The sequence below is a fragment of the Saccopteryx leptura genome, chromosome 9, assembly GCF_036850995.1.
Source record: "Saccopteryx leptura isolate mSacLep1 chromosome 9, mSacLep1_pri_phased_curated, whole genome shotgun sequence".
Classification (NCBI taxonomy): domain Eukaryota; kingdom Metazoa; phylum Chordata; class Mammalia; order Chiroptera; family Emballonuridae; genus Saccopteryx; species Saccopteryx leptura.
This window is the reverse complement of record NC_089511.1, coordinates 73576263-73598213: the sequence shown is the minus strand read 5'-3', so window position 1 is coordinate 73598213 and position 21951 is coordinate 73576263. Positions and strand designations below refer to the sequence as shown.

Genomic DNA, 21951 nt, shown 5'->3' with positions numbered 1-21951 from the left:
CAATGCTTTCGGCGCGACCTTGGTGTCCTTCCGGTCAGGTCTGTTTCCTTGTTACTACAGCATTTATTGCATTACTCGGGGTCTTAGCCTGCTTCCCCACCTGTGATTGAATAACTGAAAACAGTATCCATCCACAGGGTGGCTGTGAGCAACACTGGCTTGGATGTAAAGCGCTAGCACAGTGAACACAGTAACTTGTTCAGGGGTTATCGGGGAGAAACGGTCTTCTGAGAAGAAATGGAGAAAACAGTCCTTTTGCTTACTCCACAATTTAACTCATAGTTCTGTGTGCCTTCTTTTGTTCCCACAGTTGTAGCCTTTTCTACAGTTCTGCTTAATGAAATGCTTCAAGATTTTTTTAATTTGACAATTCTCTGGTATCGTTATCAAAATATTTTCGTTCTATTTCTCTAGCGACAGGATCCTTCTCCGTCCTCACTTCTCATAGCTATATTGGAGAAAAACAGGAGCTTAGGGACTAAACGTCCCAATATATTAGTTTGCAAAAACAATACTTGAAAAACACATTCAGTAGAGGGAATGGTGAGGTTTCTAAATTGAAAAAAAATTCCGAGGTCAGGAAATAAGGAAATGTTACCAGAAGCGTAAACCTAAATTTAGTTCAAAAGGAACAATCTTCAACTCACTGAGGTCCAGCTTTTTTGCTTAGCCAACACGTAAACGGGTACCTACGAGGTGGCTAAAGGCACAACCGATTCCTCAGACTCATTAACTTTTGTGTGCGCGACAGGTGTAACGCCAGAGAAAAAGCCCGAGAGCCTTCCCGCTTAAACACGGAGGGGGCGGGGCCCGAGGCCGGACGGGGCGGATAGCCTCCCTGTCCCCGCCCCTCCTCACGCCTTTTCCTCGGTGCTCCTCCCACACGAGTTTCGCCGCGATCCCGACAGGCACAGCGGCAAAGCGGGTCACGTGATGGTGGGCGGCGGTGGAGGTTGTCTCCGCTGTTTGTTCATCTCGGTGGTTTTCAGAAGTGGGAGGTTTTGACGCAGAAGTTGCTGGTGCTTCAGTGTGCGCGGGTGAGTGCTGAACTCTGAAAGGTGTGGGGAGACAGCTATTATTTAGGGAAGGCAAAAAGAGAAGGGAGTACAGAACAGCTTTAGGGACCTAAGATTCGGGGCCGTTTGTTGGCTCCGGGATCAGGCGACTTCTCAGGTCGGGCGGAGTAGCTGTGTGTGTCTGATGCGCTCAGTTCAGGGGCTGGAGAGGCGTCCTTAGTCCTTCTAATTCCCGACCTCCGCTTTTCTTCAGCTCACCCGACCCTCTCTTTGTCCCGCGAGAACTACTAGCCGCTGGGTTCGCTAGGGCGCCAACGTCCCTCTCCTTACGGGCGACCAGGAGACACAGGTAGACGTGATTGGTACCTTTGGGATTTGTGGATGTGGTTGGAAGTGGGTGGGGGCGTTTACAGTTAGATTTCTGATGGAGAGAAATATTAGTGAAAGGATTCGAGAAGTGGAAAGTCACTGAGGACCCGAAGGAGCAAAACAAAGTGCAGGCTTCTTGGAGTTTTATCTTTTCCAGTGCCTTCTCGTTCTCATTTTCTTCAAGTTTCCTTCTCCCCATTCCATCCTGGCCCACCTTGCAATGTTTCGAGTGTTACTGCCTCTGTTAAGGGTGGGAGAAGAGTTTACAACGGACAGTTCTTTAAATTGATATCTCTGTAATCCTAATCTTTATGATTTCTTGACCTTCTCTTTCAGATGCCTAAACTATATTGTAGGTATTTTAAATACAAGTAGAATAACCATTTTATAGCTAAGGGACTAGAGTAAAATATTCTCCTTGTGTTACATGGAAAGACCATTTTTTTCTATTATTTTATAAGCATACTGCTCACAAAAATTAGAGGATATTTCAAAATTAATATGAAGCTATAAAATATCCCCCAATTTTTGTGAGCAGTTTAGATGTGTCACAGTTTTTATGAGTGGGTTCTTGGATATATTTTTATGCTAAAGCATCTCTTTGGGTCATGTGTGCAAGCGATCTTGCAATAGAAGAACGAGTTTGCAGATGAAGTGAAACAGTTTGGGGTTGATAGTTGTAGGGGAATTTAGGTTTCATTGAACTATATGACAAATTAGTAAAATGTAAGCATCTTGAGACAAATATGTTGGCCAGCATCATCAACCTGCTGTCTTTCTGGTGTTGGACAAGGTAATGAGCAGGTTGATTATCACCTTTTCCTAAAAACTTTTAGAGAACTACTGCCCCTTGTCTGTGATGGGGGCTTTGGCCTCCAGTTACTTTTTATTGTTACCCTTCATAGGTCCCTGGTTACCTCTTTCACTTAACATCACTCTGACTACCTATTTATGTCTGGAGTGTCATTGACACTTTCTAAGTGTTTATAATTATGGAGGACTATAAAACAGAGTAATACTGGCAGAAAACAAAAGTTTGGGAGTGGGCTGTACATCTGGAAAGAAAGGGAAAGAAAGAGTGATGTAAACTAATAAAAACCCAGTAAGCAAGAGGACTAAAGTATGTATTGCTATCTTTTAAAATCTATAGAGCATTTACTATATTCAGTAAGTAGACTTTTTGCATTCTCAAGGATTGCATCTTGAGACTGACTTTTCTGTAATATATAAGAACAAAACAATAGTATGTAATTTCTCTCATAATGCAATACATAAAATAATTATAACTGAAAGATTTAACTGACCCTTCAGGGTATATTATTTAGAATTATAGGACTAAAGTAATTGATAGTTATTAAACCTAGTGTGGCCACTTTTAAGCTTTAGTTTTACCTCTTGAGTAATTTTTACAATGGCTATGGCACTTGCTGAATAGAAAACATTTTTTTCCCAGATAGACTTAAGATATCCCTTTTAAAAAGAGAACTGTTTTTTTTTTAAAAAGTTAACACACACCCCTCCCAACACACATACTCAAAATAAAAATAGCTTGCGTTTGTACTAAGGGGAAAAGTTAATTCTTTTGAAAGAGATTTTTTACTCACTTTGGTAAATTATGAGAAAATTGTTAATGCTTTTAAGACATTGATATTGGAGCATATTTAAAAACAGGCAATATTTTTACATGTGCATATTTTCTATTATAAAAGTTACAGGTGTTTATTTTAGAAAAGTGGAAACATAGAAAATATAACATTGGAAGTTGAAATCCTCGTTTATCTTTTCCCCTTCCACCAGGTGACCACTAGTTTTCTTGTTTATTTTTGAATCGGTGTGGAAAACTAAAGAGTCTGAAGTCAGAATTCTGTGGGAAAGATGGTACTAATAGCACTAGGCTTACATTCTTCAACCTTAGAACTTCCAGAAAAGAGAGAACTTCCCTTTCTCTATGATTCTGACAAACTAGTGTGTGGGAGTCTCATTGGCCTGACTTGGGGCATTGCCAATCCTAGAGGCAGTCTCTGTGGCCAGATGATGGAATGCTTTGTGTGGCCAGGATTGGCTCTTGTTCCTATCCTGGAGTGAGGTGCAGGGGGTATACAGTTCCAAACTGTATGAGTTAACCCTTTGAGTAGTACGGACATTCACGTATGTCCTCGTGCCTCCTGACCATCCAGAGTGTGATTGTACATATGTAAGGCAACATTAAAAAAAGGCAAATGTATGTTCTTCTTGTTTCCGTAAATTTGTTATCAAATAAACGTGACTTTAAGTTAATAAAACTGTAACTAATTTCATTTTTTGAAAAACTCACTTCCGGAGGTCAACAAACATGAAATAAGCTCACTACTCAAAAGGTTAAAGGGGGCATATAATTCCTAAAGGAGAATTGAGGTGTTATTTCCCAAAGAAGGGAAAATGGTTGCTGGACAGGCAAAAACAACAGACATTCATTTAAATGATTTTATATATATTTGTTTTTTAATTAAGAGAACTTGCTTTCCGTTCCCATTATATATTATATTTTACAGTTTGTATGTTTATTTTTCCTTTTTTTTTTTTTTTTTTTTGTATTTTTCTGAAGCTGGAAACGGGGAGAGACAGTCAGACAGACTCCCGCATGCACCCGACCGGGATCCACCCCGCACGCCCACCAGGGGCTACGCTCTGCCCACCAGGGGGCGATGCTCTGCCCATCTTGGGCGTCGCTCTGCTGTGAACAGAGCCACTCTAGCGCCTGAGGCAGAGGCCACAGAGCCATCCCCAGCGCCCGGGCCATCTTTGCTCCAATGGAGCCTTAGCTGCGGGAGGGGAAGAGAGAGACAGAGAGGAAGGAGAGGGGGAGGGGTGGAGAAGCAGATGGGCGCCTCTCCTGTGCCCTGGCTGGGAATTGAACCCAGGACTTCTGCATGCCAGGCTGACGCTCTACCTCTGAGCCAACCGGCCAGGGCCAATTTTTCCTTTTTAATGTCTATTATTTTATTAATTTAAACTCTTGAAGTGCATATATTTGTACTGTTATTACATGTATAGTACTTGTACTTTGGAGTATTCACATTTTATAACTTTAAATATTATGTATTTAATACTTGTTAAGATAGATTTTTTATAAATATTTTTATTATTATGGGTGAACTTGATTAGCAAGCCACAGTTTAAAAGTAGTAAATAAAAATGTTCTAAGTATTTAACTATTATATATGTAGTTAATACTAAATGTTTGATTCTTTTAATTATTTCATGTTTAAAAATCTGTTAGCATAGAAATGACTTCATTTTGTGCATTTTATGAAACAAATCACTGCAGTTGTCCCTAATTGCTATCATTGGCTGTTAACTTTAAAACTGTAGTTAACATTGTCTGGTTTTGTATTTTTATGGGCTTTTTTATTCAGTGAGAGGAGAGGAGGCAGAGGCATATTTTCGCATGCTCCCTGGCTGGGATCTACCTGGAGAGCCCACTAGGGGACGATGCTCTGCCCATGTGGGGTATTGCTCCGTTGCTCAGCAACCCAGCTCTTCTTAGTGCCTGAGGCAGAGGCCATGGAGCCATCCTCAGCACCTGGGGCCAATCGAGCCCTGGCTGCAGGAGGGAAAGAGAGAGAGAGAGAGAGATATGCAAGAAGGGGAGGTGTGGAAGAGTAGATGGGTGCTTCTCCTGTGTCCCCTGACCAGGAATCAAACCTGGGACATCCACATGCCAGGCTGACACTCTACCACTGATCCAACAGGCCCGGGCCTATATATTACTTTTAGAGAAAATATAATTGAAGCACCATTGTTTACTCCACTGTCTTCGTCTTCATTTAAAAGAAATCTTAAGAACTAAATTAATTGATGGGACTTTAATTGCTAACATTGGTGGTACATGCTCTATACTCTAAAACCCAACTCCATCATATAGGTATCTGAAGAATTAACCATATTGTTCTTCATTCAGTTTGTCTTGATTTAGCAGGTTTTTAAATTCTATATTGCATGTATAGCAATAAACTAGAAAACTTTGCTTAAACAAAATTAATTAGTAGTGGACTGCCCAACTATTTAAAGATTGCCTAATGTAAGTATAACTGTCATGCACGCTAGGGATATATTGAAAGTATTTTATACAAATTCTGAGCTTGTATAAAGTTTAATATTAAGTGGAAGATACACTATACAGGGGAGATAGGTGTTGAAGTTCAGATTAGAATTTATGGTAACTTTTGGTAATAGAAATGATAAAAACAGATTTGGTTTTATTTTTAAGAATAAGTTCAGGGTTCAAATCCTGTGAAGAACAAGTATTACTTTGAGAATATGATATGCTAAATACCTGCAGGTAGAAGAGGTAACAGTTTAAAGTGTTACTTGAAAAAACAAAAAAGGCAAGTATGTAATTGAACAACTTGTGAGAAGTGCTTGACATTAAATGTAACTAATAATCTGGCATTGGGAAGTTAAATACTGCATTAGTAGGAGAGGTGTCTTAGCCTTGTTTATGAGAAAAGAAACAGCTAGAAATTGATTAACCCCCCCCCCAACTAAGAGTAATCAGGGGTTTTTTGTTTTGTTTTGTTTTTGCAAATTGTAATAATTTCTTAGGCTAACTAATAAGTTCAAGGTGTATTTTACTATGAAAAAATTGAAATTTTAGTGTAATCTTTGAGCAGTGTATTTTCATCATTCATGTCAGCTATACAATAGTTGCATTTCTCTTCAAAGTGATTTAATGTTGGTTATTTAAAACTTAAAATGCCTATTATAGTAACTTTGCTTGTTCAGACTTAGTTACTTGATGTCTATTTCTAAGCACCAAGTTCTAAATTATAATTTGTTTTGCTTTTTTAGTTTGTTCCTTGAGTATTGAAATCAACCAGCAAGCTTTTTTTTTCTTTAAAAAAATAAACATTAGTACTGTAGTTGTTTACTATCCTATTAGGTTTAAGTGAGAATTGTATCCCATGGCACATAAAGGGCATTGTGATCTAAGCTCTCAGACAGCTTTCTAGTTTAGCTCTTGTATCTCTCTACCTTACCTTCCATGTACTAGTCAGAGTGATCTACATTTTACTCCCTCTACAAGCCATGTCTTGTGTGTGTGTGTGTGTGTGTGTGTGAGAGAGAGAGAGAGAGAGAGAGAGAGAAACAGAGAAAGGAACTGATAGGGACAGACAGGAAGGGAGAGAGATGAGAAGCATCAATTCTTCGTTGCGTCACCTTAGTTGTTCATTGATTGCTTTCTCATATGTGCCTTGACCAGGGGGCTACAGCAGACTTAGTGACCTCTTGCTCAAGCCAGCGACCTTGGGCTCAAGCTGGTGAGCCTTGTTCAAACCAGATGAGCCCAAGCTCAAGCTGGCAATCTCAGGGTTTCGAACCTGGGTCCTCTGCGTCCCAGTCCAATGCTCTATCCGCTGCGCCACCGCCTGGTCAGGCGAGCCATGTCATTTTGTGTCTTTATACCTTTGCATATGCTGTTTGTTGTATGTTGTATGTTTGAATACCTCTCCACCATCCTGCTGTCCTCCAAGTGGTGAGCTACTACTATTCATCTTTGAACTAGGTTAATGAGTTTTTCAATTCATAAAACTTCTTTCCATTATCAAGTGGTTATTTTTCTTTTTGGTTCCCATAATAACTATTTTTACCTTTAAAAATATTCTTATTTTGTGGAGCAGTTGTATGTATTCTCTATGAGACTGAGTGATTCTTGATGCCAGGAACAAGTCTTATTCACATCATATCCTGAGCACCTGTCATCTAGACAAGCTCAGAACATGTTTGGTGAATAAATGAGTAAATAAGATATTTCATCTGCTTTAAAAATCAGAATACAAATAGGATAAAATTTGGTAGATTAAGACTGTACTCTGTAACCTTTATCAATCTGATACATTTAGAGAATTTATGTGGACACATCTAGAAAATTCCATCTGCATACACATTCTACCATGTATCAATGAACATGTTTTATCTGTCTAATATGTACCAAGGCACTGGAGAGAGAGAGGAAAATCATATTTCATTTCTCACTGAACTCACAATCTAGTGGTGGAGACTGGTGCATGAATTGATAATTACAATTAAATTTATGCTAGTTAAAATTAAAAATTAAGTTTATCATTTTCACTAGACACATTCCAGGTGCTCAATAGCCACATATGGCTAGGTACTGTATTGAACAGTACAGACATAGAACTTTCTATCATTGCTGCACAGTCTATTTGACAGAGACATTGTAGAACATTATGAGTAGACTTGAGTCTACATTCTCTAGTTTCACATGATGGTTAATTTTTACTTCAACCATGTTTCTTTCTTGTCAAAATAAAATGCTTTTAAATTTGGAAATTGTATTTTTTTAAAATTATCAAGTAGATTCTGTTGTAATATACTTTATATAAAGCAGCATTGCTAATTTTCTCAGGTCTTTGATCTGTGATAGCATTTAAATTAAGCAGTTTCAGAATTTGATTTTCAACTTAAGTATTGAGATCATCTAACTTTCTACTGTAAATATTCCTGAGATGGTAATGAAGCATAATGGTTAGAACAATGACTTTGGGATTGTAGAAACTTTCCTCTGCCATCTGCTGGCTATGACCTTAGGCAGATTTCTTAGAAGCATTGGGCTCAGACATCCTTCACAGTTCTGTAGGAGTAATAATAATACTTACCTCAAAGGTTATTGAGGATTAAATAAGGTAAAGGATATCAGGCACTTCACATAGTACCCCTTACAGAGTAGTATTCATTCAATGCTAGTACTAAAGAAAATGTGAACAACTAGTTGTTTAAAGGAAAATGATTTTTGAGGTGAGCTTTATGTTTGCTTTGGCTTGCGGCTTGGAGAGCTTCCCATGTGCAGAGCAGGGAGGGGGAACCCAGACAGAGCACAGTGGTCTCCCTGAATTGAGGGAGTCTGGGGAGAGGCCAAGGCAGCTGGAGTTAAGAAGCTTACCTCGTCCTGACCTGTGGTGGCGCAGTGGATAAAGCATCGACCTGGAACAGTGAGGTCACCGGTTCGAAACCCTGCACTTGTCTGGTCAAGGCACATATGGGAGTTGATGCTTTCTGCTCCCCCCCTCCTCCCCCGTTCTCTCTCTCCCTCTATCTCTCTCTCTCTTCTCTAAGATAAATAAATAAAAAAGAAAAAAAATAGTATACCTGAAATTTATAAATAAAAAAAAAAGAAGCTTACCTCATTTTTTCAGTGCAGAATCTTAGGGATTAGAGAACTGAAAGGAGAACTCCTGAGATCTGCCAAAGCTCCTCTCAAATATTTGCCTATAAGAAATGGTCAGTGCATACGTGTGAGGAAAGTACCCGATTTAGAAAAAGAACCAGTTGAAAAAATTAGAGACAACAGTACTCAGAGTTCTTGTAGAAACAGGAAAAGTGTTTATTTTTCCAATCAGCTGGAGTGGAAAGTGTCTTAACTGGTCATTATATAGAGCACTCAGAAGGGTTTTTCCTAAGCAGTGGCATAAATTAGCGTTAAACTATATGCTGCTCTGACCCAGCCTGCAAAGCTTAAAAGCAAGACCTGAAGGATCAAACTGTTTCCAAGTTACTGAATTGTGTCCTAGAACTAAGCTCAAGAATTGTTATAGGAATGCAAAAATATCTAGTACCCAACAAGGTAAAATTCGGTGTCTGTCATCCAACCAGAAATATTAGACAGGAAAACATGAGCCATAATGATAAGGGGGAAAAAAATCAAAACTGAAACAGAACACAGGTGATAGGATTAATAGAGAGGGTTATTCAAATAGTTTTTATAATTGTATTCCATCTGCTCAAGAAAGTAGGAGAAAGATTGAATATGTCAAGTCGGAACATGGAAGATATTTTTTTTTGTTTTTTTTTAATTTTATTTTTTTAATGGGGCGACATCAATAAATCAGGATACATATATTCAAAGATAACAAGTCCAGGTTATCTTGTCGTTCAATTTTGTTGCATACTCATCACCCAAAGTCAGATTGTCCTCTGTCACCTTCTATCTAGTTTTCTTTGTGCCCCTCCCCCTCCCCCTTTCCCTCTCCCTCCCCCCCCAACCACCACATTCTTATCAATGTCTCTTAGTTTCACTTTTTTTTTTTGTTTTGTTTTTTTTGTTTGTTTGTTTGTTTTGTTTTTTTTGTATTTTTCTGAAGCTGGAAACGGGGAGAGACAGACAGATTCCTGCATGCGCCCGACTGGGATCCACCCGGCAAGCCCACCAGGGGGCGATGCTCTGCCCCTCCAGGGAGGTCGCTCTGCCGCGAACAGAGCCACTTTAGCGCCTGGAGCAGAGGCCAAGGAGCCATCCCCAGCGCCCGGGCCATCTTTGCTCCAATGGAGCCTTGGTTGCGGGAGGGGAAGAGAGAGACAGAGAGGAAGGAGGGGGGGGTGGAGAAGCAAATGGGCGCCTCTCCTATGTGCCCCGGCCGGGAATAAAACCCGGGTCCCCCGCACGCCAGGCCGATGCTCCACCGCTGAGCCAACCGGCCAGGGCCTTAGTTTCACTTTTATGTCCTACCTACGTATGGAATAATGCAGTTCTTGGTTTTTTCTGATTTACTTATTTCGCTTCGTATCATGTTATCAAGATCCCACCATTTTGCTGTAAATGATCCAATGTCATCATTTCTTATGGCTGAGTAGTATTCCATAGTGTATATGTGCCACATCTTCTTTATCCATTCATCTATTTACGGGCTTTTTGGTTGTTTCCATGTCCTGGCCACTGTGAACAATGCCGCAATAAACATGGGGCTGCATGTGTCTTTACGTATCAGTGTTTCTGAGTTTTTGGGTATATACCCAGTAGAGGGATTGCTGGGTCATAAGGTAGTTCTATTTTCAGTTTTTTGAGAAACCACCATACTTTCTTCCATAATGGTTATACTACTTTACATTCCCACCAACAGTGGATGAGGGTTCCTTTTTCTCCACAGCCTCTCCAACATTTGCTATTACCTGTCTTGCTAATAATAGCTAATCTAACAGGTGTGAGGTGGTATCTCATTGCCGTTTTGATTTGCATTTCTCTAATAGCTAAGGAAGATGAGCATCTTTTCATATATCTGTTGGCCATTTGTATTTCTTCCTAGGAGAAGTGTCTGTTCATATCCTCTTCCCATTTTTTTATTGGATTGTTTGTTTGTTTGTTGTTGAGTTTTATGAGTTCTTTGTATATTTTGGATATTAGGCCCTTATCTGAGCTGTTGTTTGAAAATATCATTTCCCATTTAGTTGGCTGTCTGTTTATTTTGTTATCAGTTGCTCTTGCTGAGCAAAAACTTCTTAGTCTGATGTAGTCCCATTCATTAATTTTTGCCTTCACTTCTCTTGCCTGTGGAGTCAAATTCATAAAATGCTCTTTAAAACCCAGGTCCATGAGTTGAGTACCTATGTCTTCTTCTATGTACTTAATTGTTTCAGGTCTTATGTTTAGATCTTTGATCCATTTTGACTTAATTTTAGTACAGGGGGACAAACTGTAGTCCAGTTTCATTCTTTTGCATGTGGCTTTCCAGTTTTCCCAGCACCATTTATTGAAGAGGCTTTCTTTTCTCCATTGTGTGTTGTTGGCCCCTTTATCAAAAATTATTTGACTATATATATGTGGTTTTATTTCTGGACTTTCTATTCTGTTCCATTGGTCTGAGTGTCTATTTTTCTGCCAATACCATGCTGTTTTGATTGTCGTGGCCCTATAATAGAGTTTGAAGTCAGGTATTGTAATGCCCCCAGCTTCATTCTTTTTCTTTAGGATTGCTTCGGCTATTCGGGGTTTTTTATAGTTCCATATAAATCTGATGATTTTTTGCTCTATTTCTTTAAAAAATGTCATTGGAAGTTTGATGGGAATTGCATTAAATTTGTATATTGCTTTGGGTAATATAGCCATCTTGATTATATTTATTCTTCCTAACCAAAAACAAGGTATATTCTTCCATCTCATTATATCTTTTTCGATTTCCCTTAACAATGGTTTATAGTTTTCATTATATAAGTCCTTTACATTCTTTGTTATGTTTATTCCTAAGTATTTTATTTTTTTTGTTGCAATCGTGAAGGGGATTATTCTTTTGAGTTCGTTCTCAATTGTTTCATTGTTGGCATATAGAGAGGCTATTGACTTCTGTATGTTAATTTTGTATCCTGCGACCTTACTGTATTGGCTTATTGTTTCTAGTAGTCTTTTTGTGGATTCTTTGGGGTTTTCGATGTATAGGATCATATCATCTGCAAAAAGTGACACCTTTACTTCTTTTCCAATATGCATGCCTTTTATTTCTTTGTCTTGTCTGATTGCTCTGGCTAGAACCTCTAGTACCATGTTAAATAACAGTGGAGAGAGTGGACAACCCTGTCTTGTTCCTGATTTAAGGGGGAAAGCCTTCAGTTTAGTGCCATTTAATATGATGTTAGCTGATGGTTTATCATATATGGCCTTTATCATGTTGAGATATTTTCTTTCTATACCCATTTTGTTGAGAGTCTTAAACATAAAATTGTGTTGTATTTTATCAAAAGCCTTTTCTGCGTCTATTGATAAGATCATGTGGTTTTTGTTCTTTGTTTTGTTGATATGGTGTATTACGTTAACCGTTTTACGTATGTTGAACCATCCTTGATTTCTGGGATGAATCCCACTTGATCATGATGTATTATTTTTTTTAATATGTTGTTGTATTCAATTTGCTAGTATTTTGTTTAGTATTTTAGCATCTGTATTCATTAGAGATATTGGTCTGTAGTTTTCTTTTTTTGTGCCATCCTTGCCTGGTTTTGGTATGAGGGTTATGTTGGCCTCATAAAATGTGTTTGGAAGTATTGCTTCTTCTTCAATTTTTTGGAAGACTTTGAGTAGAATAGGAACCAAGTCTTCTTTGAATGTTTGATAAAATCGCTGGTATAGCTGTCAGGGCCTGGACTTTTATTTTTGGGGAGGTTTTTAATGGTTTTTTCTATTTCTTCTCTACTAATAGGTCTGTTTAGGCTTTCTGCTTCTTCTTGACTCAGTCTAGGAAGGTTGTATTGTTCTAGGAATTTATCCATTTCTTCTAGGTTGTTGAATTTAGTGGCATAAAGTTTTTCATAGTATTCTACAATAATTCTTTGTATATCTACGGTGTCCGTGGTGATTTCTCCTCTTTCATTTTGGATTTTGTTTATATGAGTTCTTTCTCTTTTTTCCTTGGTAAGTCTTGCCAAGGGTTTGTCAATTTTGTTGATCTTTTCAAAGAACCAGCTCCTCGTTCTACTAATTTTTTCTATAGTTTTTCTGTTCTCTAATTCATTTATTTCTGCTCTGATTTTTATTATCCCCTTTCTTCGGCTGGTTTTGGGTTGTCTTTGTTCTTCTTTATCTAGTTCCTTAAGGTGTGAAGTTAAGTGGTTCACTTGGGCTCTCTCTTGTTTGTTCATATAGGCCTGAAGTGATATGAACTTCCATCTTATCACTGCTTTTGCTGCATCCCATAGATTCTGATATGTCGTATTGTCATTTTCATTAGTCTGTATATATCTTTTGATCTCTGCACTTATTTCTTCTTTGACCCATTCATTTTTTAAAAGTATGTTGTTTAGTTTCCACATTTTTGTGGGATTTTGTTCCTCTTTTTTGCAGTTGAATTCCAGTTTCAAGGCTTTATGATCAGAAAATATGCTTGGTACAACTTTGATTTTTCTGAATTTGCTAATGTTGTTTTTGTGGCCCAACATATGGTCAGTTCTTGAGAATGATCCATGTACACTGGAGAAAAATGTATACTCAGTCACTTTGGGATGAAATGTCCTGTAGATGTCTATCATATACAGGTGCTCTAGTGTTTTGTTTAAGGCCACTATGTCTTTGTTGATTCTCTGTTTGGATGACCGATCTAGAGCTTTCAGCGGTGTATTGAGGTCTCCAAGTATGATTGTATTTTTGTCAGTTTTTGTTTTAAGGTCAATAAGTAGCTGTCTTATATATTTTGGTGCTCCTTGGTTTGGTGCATATATATTAAGAATTGTTATGTCTTCTTGATTCAGTGTCCCCTTAGCCATTATGAAATGGCCATTTTTGTCTCTGAGTACTTTTGCTGTCTTGTAGTCAGCATTATCAGATACGAGTATTGCTACGCCTGCTTTTTTTTGGATGTTATTTGCTTGGAGTATTGTTTTCCAACCTTTCATTTTGAATTTGTTTTTATCCTTGTTACTTAGATGAGTTTTTTGTAGGCAGCATACAGTTGGATTTTCTTTTTTAATCCATTCTGCTACTCTCTGCCTTTTTATTGGCGAGTTTAATCCGCTTACATTTAGTGTAATTATTGACAATTATGAGTTCCCTATTGCCATTTTATATCTTGCTTTCTATTAGTTTTGTGTCTTGTTTGATCCTTCTCTTTCGTTTTTCTATCTTTTGTTTTTATTTGGTTGTATTCCATACATCTTTCCTCTGTTGCCATCTTTTTTATCTCATGTGCTTCTGTGGTGGTTTTTTCAATGGTGGTTACCTTTAAGTAATGAAAAGGGTCCCTACCCTGCTCATTGTAGCGAACTATTTTGTGAGTACTTTTGCACTCCATCGTCCTTTGCTACTGTTAATCTCCATCCTCTACCCCCCTTTCTTTTTGTTGTTGTCACAGTTTAAATTTGGTTTTATTGTGTTCTTCTTGGAGCTTTTACTTGTGGCTCTGTTTTTTTTTTTTTCTTTTTATCTGATTGGAGAACCCCCTTTAGTAATTCCTGGAGTGGGGGTTTTCTGATGATAAATTCCCTCATCTTTTCTGTATCTGTGAATGTTTTTATTTCTTCTTCATATTTGAAGGATAGCTTTGATGAGTATAGTATTCGTGGCTGAAAGTTCCTCTCTTTCAGGACTTTAAATATTGGGGTCCACTCTCTTCTAGCTTGTAGAGTTTCTGCTGAGAAATCTGATGATAATCTAATGGGCCTTCCTTTATATGTTGTATTCTTCTTTTCCCTGGCTGCCTTGAGAATTTTTTCTTTGCTGTTGGTTTGTACCAATTTCATTATGATATGCCTTGGAGTAGGTTTGTTGGGGTTAAGAAAACTCGGAGTTCTGTTTGCTTCTTGAATTGGAGGCTTTAGTTCTTTCCACAGGCTTGTGAAGTTCTCATCTATTATTTGTTTGAGTATGTTCTCCATTCCATTTTCTCTCTCTTCTCCCTCTGATATACCTATTATTCTTATGTTATTCTTTTTGATGGAGTCAGATAATTCTTGTAGGGCTATCTCATTTTTTTTTATTTTTGAGTCTCTTTCTTCTTCTTTCTGTTGTGCCTCAAGTTGCTTGTCTTCTATTTCACTAATCCTCTCTTCTATCTGACCTGTTCTATTAGCTAAGCTTGTTACTTCGTTTTTCAGCTCGTGAATTGAGTTTTTCATCTCTGTTAGATTTGTTTTTATAGTTTCAATTTCCTTGGAAATATATTCTTTGTGTTCATTGAGTTGTTTTCTGAGCTCCCTAAATTGCCTTTCTGTGTTTTCTTGTATATCTCGGAGGATTTTTAGGATTTCTATCTTGAATTCTCTGTCATTTAGCTCCAAGGTTTCCAGTATATTAAATTTTTTCTCCATAGATTTTTCCTCATCTAGCTGTGTTACCTCTCTTTCTTTTGTATTCATGATAATTCCATTTTCTCTTCCTTAATGGCATCTGAGGGTGGTTTTGTTGATAGTATTAATGAGATTTAATAAAGAATAAAAATTAAAAAAAATAAAAAATCAAAAAAGTTGGTTATTAAAAAAAATTAATAATGAAATAAAGAGAAATAAAATAAAATAAAAATTTTAAAAAAAGGAAATTATTTCCCCCCTCCTTTTTTCCTCTCCTCTCCTCTCCCCTCTTTTTTGAGAAAATCTTGTGGTGAACTGTGAATTATAACAAACAATGCATGTAATGGAGGGCCTGAATTGGGGAAAAGTAATAAAGGGGCAAAAAAAAAAGGGGGGGGTATGGACCCACAAAAAGCAAATAAGGAAAAAATTTGGGTCAAGAATAAAATGATTTTCTTTTAGGTGTTGGTTGTCTAAGAATTATGATGAGAGGAGTAAGAAGAAAACAGAAAAATGGGGGGACAAATTAAAAAATTACTATTGTATTTAGTGGAACAAGAACTAGATAAAATGGAGAGCCAGGGATGGGAGCACTGCTAGTGAGTTAAAAAGGTGAAGTAAAAACCCCCCAAAATGCCACAAACATAAGTTTGAGTCCCAGATAAGATAATTTGTTTGTTATTGAGGTTTGAATGAGAGGAGATGTAAAGGAGAAAGGAAGAAACTAATATAGAGGGAGAAAAGAAAGAGAGAGAAAAAAAGAGGGAACCACTAAAAGAAGAAAAAAGAAAGGAGAGAGAGAGAGAGAGAGAGAGAGTTAAGGATTTTGGAGTGCAACCCTCATAGAGAGAAAGGAAGAGGAGAGAAAAGATAATGGGAGATGTAACACTTATGGGTAGTGTAGTTCAAGGAGAGGAGAGAGTAAGACCGGCAGAGAGTTAATCGGCCAAATTGGAGGAGAAAAAAAAGTATCAAGAATGAAGATAAGAGAAACAAACGAACAAATATAATAAAATGGGATAGGTTATAAAGTCTGCAGATTATTCTTGATTTTGAGAGGTTATCTTCTTGCTTTTTCTTTTCTCTCCCTCTTCCTGGTCGGTGACTCTATATCCTGGGTTCTGCCCCTTTGGCACGGTCAGGTAGAGGTTTGCAGTTGATAAGTCTCTATGGCAATGTCATGTATTGTGCTTTAGTCTCGTTGGCAGTCGAGGCTCATTAGCATTTATAGGCTCCGACAGTGAGAGAGTCCGTGTTCCTGGAGCCTTTCTCCTAGTCTTTCTTTCCCCAATTAGTAGCCTGATAATCCAGCTATGGGGTTGCTGCTGCCTCTGCCTGGATAGCAAGAGGCTCAAAGAGCTGGCAACTCCCCACTCTATTTCCACTCAGCACAGGGCTCTGGGTAAGGCTCAGTCAGTCAGAGCTGCTAGCATAATCAGGCGGGGGTTCCGCCCACTCAAAGACCTCTGGCTCTGCCACTCTGTCCGGTAACACAGGCGGGTGCCCACTTCCGGGGCGCTTGGAGGAAACTCTCACTCACTGTCTGTGCCCGCAGACCAGGATATCCGGCCAGCAGTCTCACGCTCTGAGTGAAACCCCCAACCGCATGGAAAAGTTGCAGCGTTGGAATTGGCTCTCGCTCCGTCCCCGTGCACGGCTTTTGCAAGGCGCTGGGGCGCCCCGGGATTCCGCTTTGGCCCACACAAAGGCCCCTGACTCTGCCCCTTTGTGCGATAACACGGGCGCGCACTGCTGAGGCACTCGGAGGAATCTCTCACTCCCTATCTGCGCGCGCAGACCAGGATATGAGGCCGGCTGCGTTTCCCTCTGAGTGAAACCCCCACCAGCACGGAAAATTTCCACCGTTGGAATTAGTTCTCGCTCCCTCCCGTGCGTGGCTTTCCCAGGGCGCTGGGGCTGCCCAGAGATTCTGCTTTCGGCCCACAGAAAGGCCTCTGACTCTGCCTCTCTGTGGGGTAACACGGGCACCCACTCCCGGGGCTTAGGAAGAAATCTCTCGCCCACTAACTGCACACCGACCAGGAGATCGGGTAAAATGGCTGCCCTGCTTGCCTTTCTTTGTTTGGGTTTGGCGCGAGTGTTAGCTTGTATTGCCCGGGTTGCCACAGGATCAGTTTTTCCTCGGCTTGGATCTCCGTGCCACAGCCTGGTTCGGCCGTTTGTGCCGTGGCCTGGATCTATTCACCCCCTTTGCCCACCTCCGTTTCTATATTCACAGTTACCAGAGAAAGCCGCCCTGTTTAGGTTAGTGAGGAAGGCGGAGCATTTCTTACTCCCTATTTCCTTCGGGATTTGGTTATATATTTAGCCAATTTTTCACTCGACCATACCTTTGGGTGTATTGCGAAGCATCTGGAGGCTCCAAGTATAGGTTTTTCTGTTTCTGGTTGAAGATCTTGTTGAGTTTTGGGGGAGATTTATCGGTATCACTTCCTACCCCGCCATTACTCTGACGTCATCTCTCTAAACACTTTTTTTTTAATCTATTTTTTCTAAGGTCATTCTCAGCCTTTTGTACAGTTAGGCTAGCTCAGCCAGTACTTTTGTTATACGTTTTCATGTTAAAGCTTTATGAACAGAGCAAACAGACTTAGCACTGAGTGAATTAGCTCAGTGATCCCCAACCTTTTTCGGGCCACGGACCGGTTTAATATCAGAAAATATTTTCAAGGACCGGCCTTTAGGGTGGGACGGATAAATGTATCACGTGACCAAGACAAGCATCAAGAGTGAGTCTTAGACGGATATAACAGAGGGAATCTGGTCATTTTTTAAAAATAAAACATCGTTCAGACAATATAAATAAAACGGAAATAATATAAGTTATTTATTCTTTCTCTGCGGACTGGTACCAAATGGCCCACGGACCAGTCGGCCTGGGGGTTGGGGACCACTGAATTAGCTGATTTGCAAATTACAAATGAGGATATGGTTGTAAGTTTACATACACCATTTAGGTTTAGTCTATTGTATGATTAGATTAATTCAGCCCAATAACAGCTATTTGAATGGTTGGGTATCATTAAGAAAGAATTTTATATGTGTATATCACGTAAATACAATATATATCATATATAGATATGGCATATATAAAGAAAACTACAAGGGATGTGTGTGTGTGTGCGCGTGTACACGCATGTGTGCATGTGTGTATATACTTTAAAAAATAATTATGAAAGTGAAACATATGTGGAGGCAGATTTAACGGCAGGCACATTGGGCACGCCCTGTGCCCCGACTTGTAGAGGGCCTCTCAAATCCCCAACTTTTTTTTTTTTTTTTTTTTTTTGTATTTTTCTGAAGCTGGAAACGGGGAGAGACAGTGAGACAGACTCCCAAATGCGCCCGACTGGGATCCACCTGGCACGCCCACCAGGGGCGACGCTCTGCCCACCAGGGGGCGATGCTCTGCCCCTCCGGGGCGTCGCTCTGCCCCTACCAGAGCCACTCTAGCGCCTGGGGCAGAGGCCAAGGAGCCATCCCCTGCGCCTGGGCCATCTTTGCTCCAATGGAGCCTTGGCTGCGGAAGGGGAAGAGAGAGACAGAGAGGAAGAGGGGGGGGGGGTGGAGAAGCAAATGGGCGCTTCTCCTATGTGCCCTAGCCGGGAATTGAACCTGGGTCCCCCGCACACCAGGTCGATGCTCTACCGCTGAGCCAACCGGCCAGGGCCGCAAATCCCCAACTTGACACTTTTTTCTAATGTAAAGGGCCCAATATTTCTCTTTTGTGCCCAGGGCCTCAACTGACCTTAATCCACCTCTGACCATATAGGTAACCATTATCCAGGCTAACAAAGAGCATTTCATCACCCCAGAGTCTCCCAGGTTCCATCTTCAACCTCAGGAAATAAAGTACCATCTGAAATTTTGGTGATAATCATGATCATGTGTATCACCAAAATGTTCATTTTGCCTGATTTTGAGCTTTATATAGATGAAATCTAACCATATATATATATTTTATGATTTGCTTATTCACTTAACATTATGTTTGTGAGATTTATTGGGTGTTAACTTTTAAAACATTTTTTGAGGGATGTAAATATTTCTAAAATTTATTTCATAATTTCCTATCTTTTTAAAAAATTGTTTTATTTTGGAGTAAAAAATGTATGAAAAAGAATGATTTCATTGTAAAGAATAAATATAAATAATCATTATCCAGATTACAAATTTGGACAATGCCAGCCCACCGGCCCTTCCACCCTCACTCCTGGGTGTTATGTTCTATGACAGTTCTCTCCCTTCCTTCAGAGATAACCCCTGCTATGACTTTTATGACTATCAATTTCTTGGTTTTCCTTTATTTTTACATCCCAAAACAATATGGTTGAATATTGTCTTTTTTTTAAGTTATTTTTATTTTAATGAATTTACTGGAGTGACATTGGTTCACAAAACCATACAGGTTTCAAGTGTACAACTCAACAGAATGTCTGCACACTGTGTGTGTTGTGCACCCATTGCTCCAAGCAAAGCCTTTTTCTGTACTCATTTACTCCACTTTGCCAGCTTGCACCTACCCCCTCACCCCGCCTTTCCCTCTGGCTAGCAACATACTGTTGTCTGTGTCTATGTGTTATGTATCAGTATATATGTTTTTTGCCTAATCCACTTACCTACTTACATCCAGCACCTCAACGCCCCTGTGACAGCTGTCAGTCTGTTCCGTGTACCCATGCCCCTCTTTCTATTGTCTTTCTCTGACTGGCTGAATATTGTCTTTTTCAATGTCATAAAAATGGAATACAACTGTATGTTTTCTTTTGTGTCTTATTTATTTTATTATTATTTGTAAGATTTATTCTTGTTATATATAGTGTAGTTCATTTGTTTTTGTTATCATATTGTATTATGTGAATTACTATTGTCTGTTTAAACATTGATGGACATTTGGGTTACTAGTTTTTGATTATTACAAATGATGTTGTGAATACTCCTATACATATCTTTTAGAATATGTTTGAATTTTTTTTACAGTGAAATTGCAGGGTTAAAGGTGTTCATGTCTTTATTTATCAAGATAATGTCAACTTTTCTAAAGTGATTGAGCCAGTTTGCACTCCCAGCATCAGATGTGACAGTTGTCATTGTTCCATGTCTTTGCCAGTACACAGCGATATGCCAATACATACTGGCAATGCATGGTTTTTTGGCCTTTATAATTTTACCAGTCTATAAGTGTGAAATGTTATTTAATATAAATTTTAATGTGTATTAATCAGGATAATGTTGAACATCTTTTCATATGTTTACTGGCCTTTTGGATTTCTCTTTTGCCCATTTTTCCTTTTGATTCTTTTTCTCTTTTTTAGCGAACTAATAATATAGTCTGGCTGTTAGGTTTTATCATATGAGTAGAAACTATTTTGTACCTCTTTGGACTTTTCACTTTCTTTGTAGAGTCTTTTTTTTTTTTTAGGTGAGAGGAAGGGAGATAGTGAAGCAGACTCCCTCATGCATCCCAACTGGGATCCACCTGGTGACCACGATCTGGGGCCTATGATTGAGCTGTGATCGAGTACCAAGTACTGAGCTACTTTTAGTGCCTGAGGCTGACAAGCTGGACCAGCAGAGCTATCCTCAGTGTTCAGGTCACGCTGGAACCAATTGAGCTGGCTGCTGGCTGCAGGGGGGAAGGAGAGAGAGAACAGGAAAGAGGAGGGAGACTGAAGCAGACAATTGCTTCTCTTTGCCCTAACTAGGAATCCCAGGCCAACGCTATATCCACTGAGCCATTTGCTAGGGCCTCTGTGTAGAGTCTTTTAATGTTGCCTTTTATAATGTCTTCTGTGGTATCTTTTATCATGACTTTTACATCTTACCATAACTTTTAATATACTTATATTTAATGCTTTTTTGGTGTTTAAAATTTTTTTCACTCTGGTGTCATAAAATATTCTTATATCATCAGCTTTACACTTTTTCCTTTTACACTGAAGTGTTTATTATACTTTAAATTGCTATTTGTGCATTGTGAGTCCATTTTAATTCTTTCTTTATGCATACTCAGTGTCCCAGCTCCATTTATTGACCTATCTTCCTTTTTCCACTAATTTGTTATCTACCTGTCATACATGAAGTATCTGTATTTATGTGGATCTGTCTTGGACCTTTATAATTTTTTCCATTGTTCTGTTTGTACTTCTGTGCTAATACCACATTTTTGTGAGTACTAAGATTTGTAATGAGTTTTAGTATCAGAGCAGATTCTGTTACCTTGTTGTTTGACTCTTTTTTAAATTTTTAAAATTTTTTTATTTATTCATTTTTAGAGAGGAGAGAGAGAGAGACAGAGAGAGAGACAGAGAGAGAGAGAGAAGAGACAAAGAGAGAGAAGGAGGGAGGAGCTGGAAGCATCAACTCTCATATGTGCCTTAACCAGGCAAGCCCAGGGTTTTGAACCGGCGACCTCAGCATTTCCAGGTCGACGCTTTATCCACTGCGCCACCACAGGTCAGGCTGTTTGGCTCTTTTTTAAATATGTCTTGGCCCTTTGTACTTCTGATTAATTTTAGGGTTTGTTAAGGTCTACTAAAATCCCATTGGGGTTTTCATTGGGATTGCATTGATACTATAGTTTAGATTGGAAGAGAATTGCCATCTTTACAAAAAAAATTTCAGTTTATTAACATAGTATATCTCTACATTTTTTTAGGTCTCAGACCTTTAAAAGAGTCTTTTAATGAAGTTTTGTGATTTTTTCCCTATAAATTTTTGTATATCTTTTGTTAGACTTACTTCTAGGTCTTTTATATTTCTACATTTTATTTCTTTCTAGTTTTATTTTGTTTTTAATTTTTGAGATGGATACTTTATTTTGTTCTTTTCTAATAAATATATTTAAAGCTAAGCATCATCTTTTATGTAGTGCATCCCAGTACGTAAAGCAACTATATAGAGATTATTGAAGTATAGTTTACTGACAACAAAATTTAACCCATTTTTGTATACCCTAACTATTGATAAATCCAACCACAGTAATCAAGATATAGAACAGGGC

The 21951-nt window shown here is 38.8% G+C and overlaps 1 protein-coding gene across 4 annotated transcripts in view; it reads left to right on the top strand.

The window, feature by feature from the left end:
- Positions 1 to 913: 913 nt before the first annotated feature.
- Positions 914 to 21951, top strand: part of MICU1 (mitochondrial calcium uptake 1) — a 263629-nt gene continuing 242591 nt past the window's right edge. For 2 of the 4 annotated variants that reach the window (XM_066349902.1, XM_066349905.1), the window contains exon 1: positions 914 to 1037. The gene's annotated coding sequence lies outside the window, so the exon portion shown is untranslated. Of the gene's footprint in view, positions 1038 to 1269; positions 1366 to 21227; positions 21405 to 21951 lie in introns of all 4 variants that reach the window. The other 2 variants (XM_066349903.1, XM_066349904.1) reach the window with 2 other exon arrangements.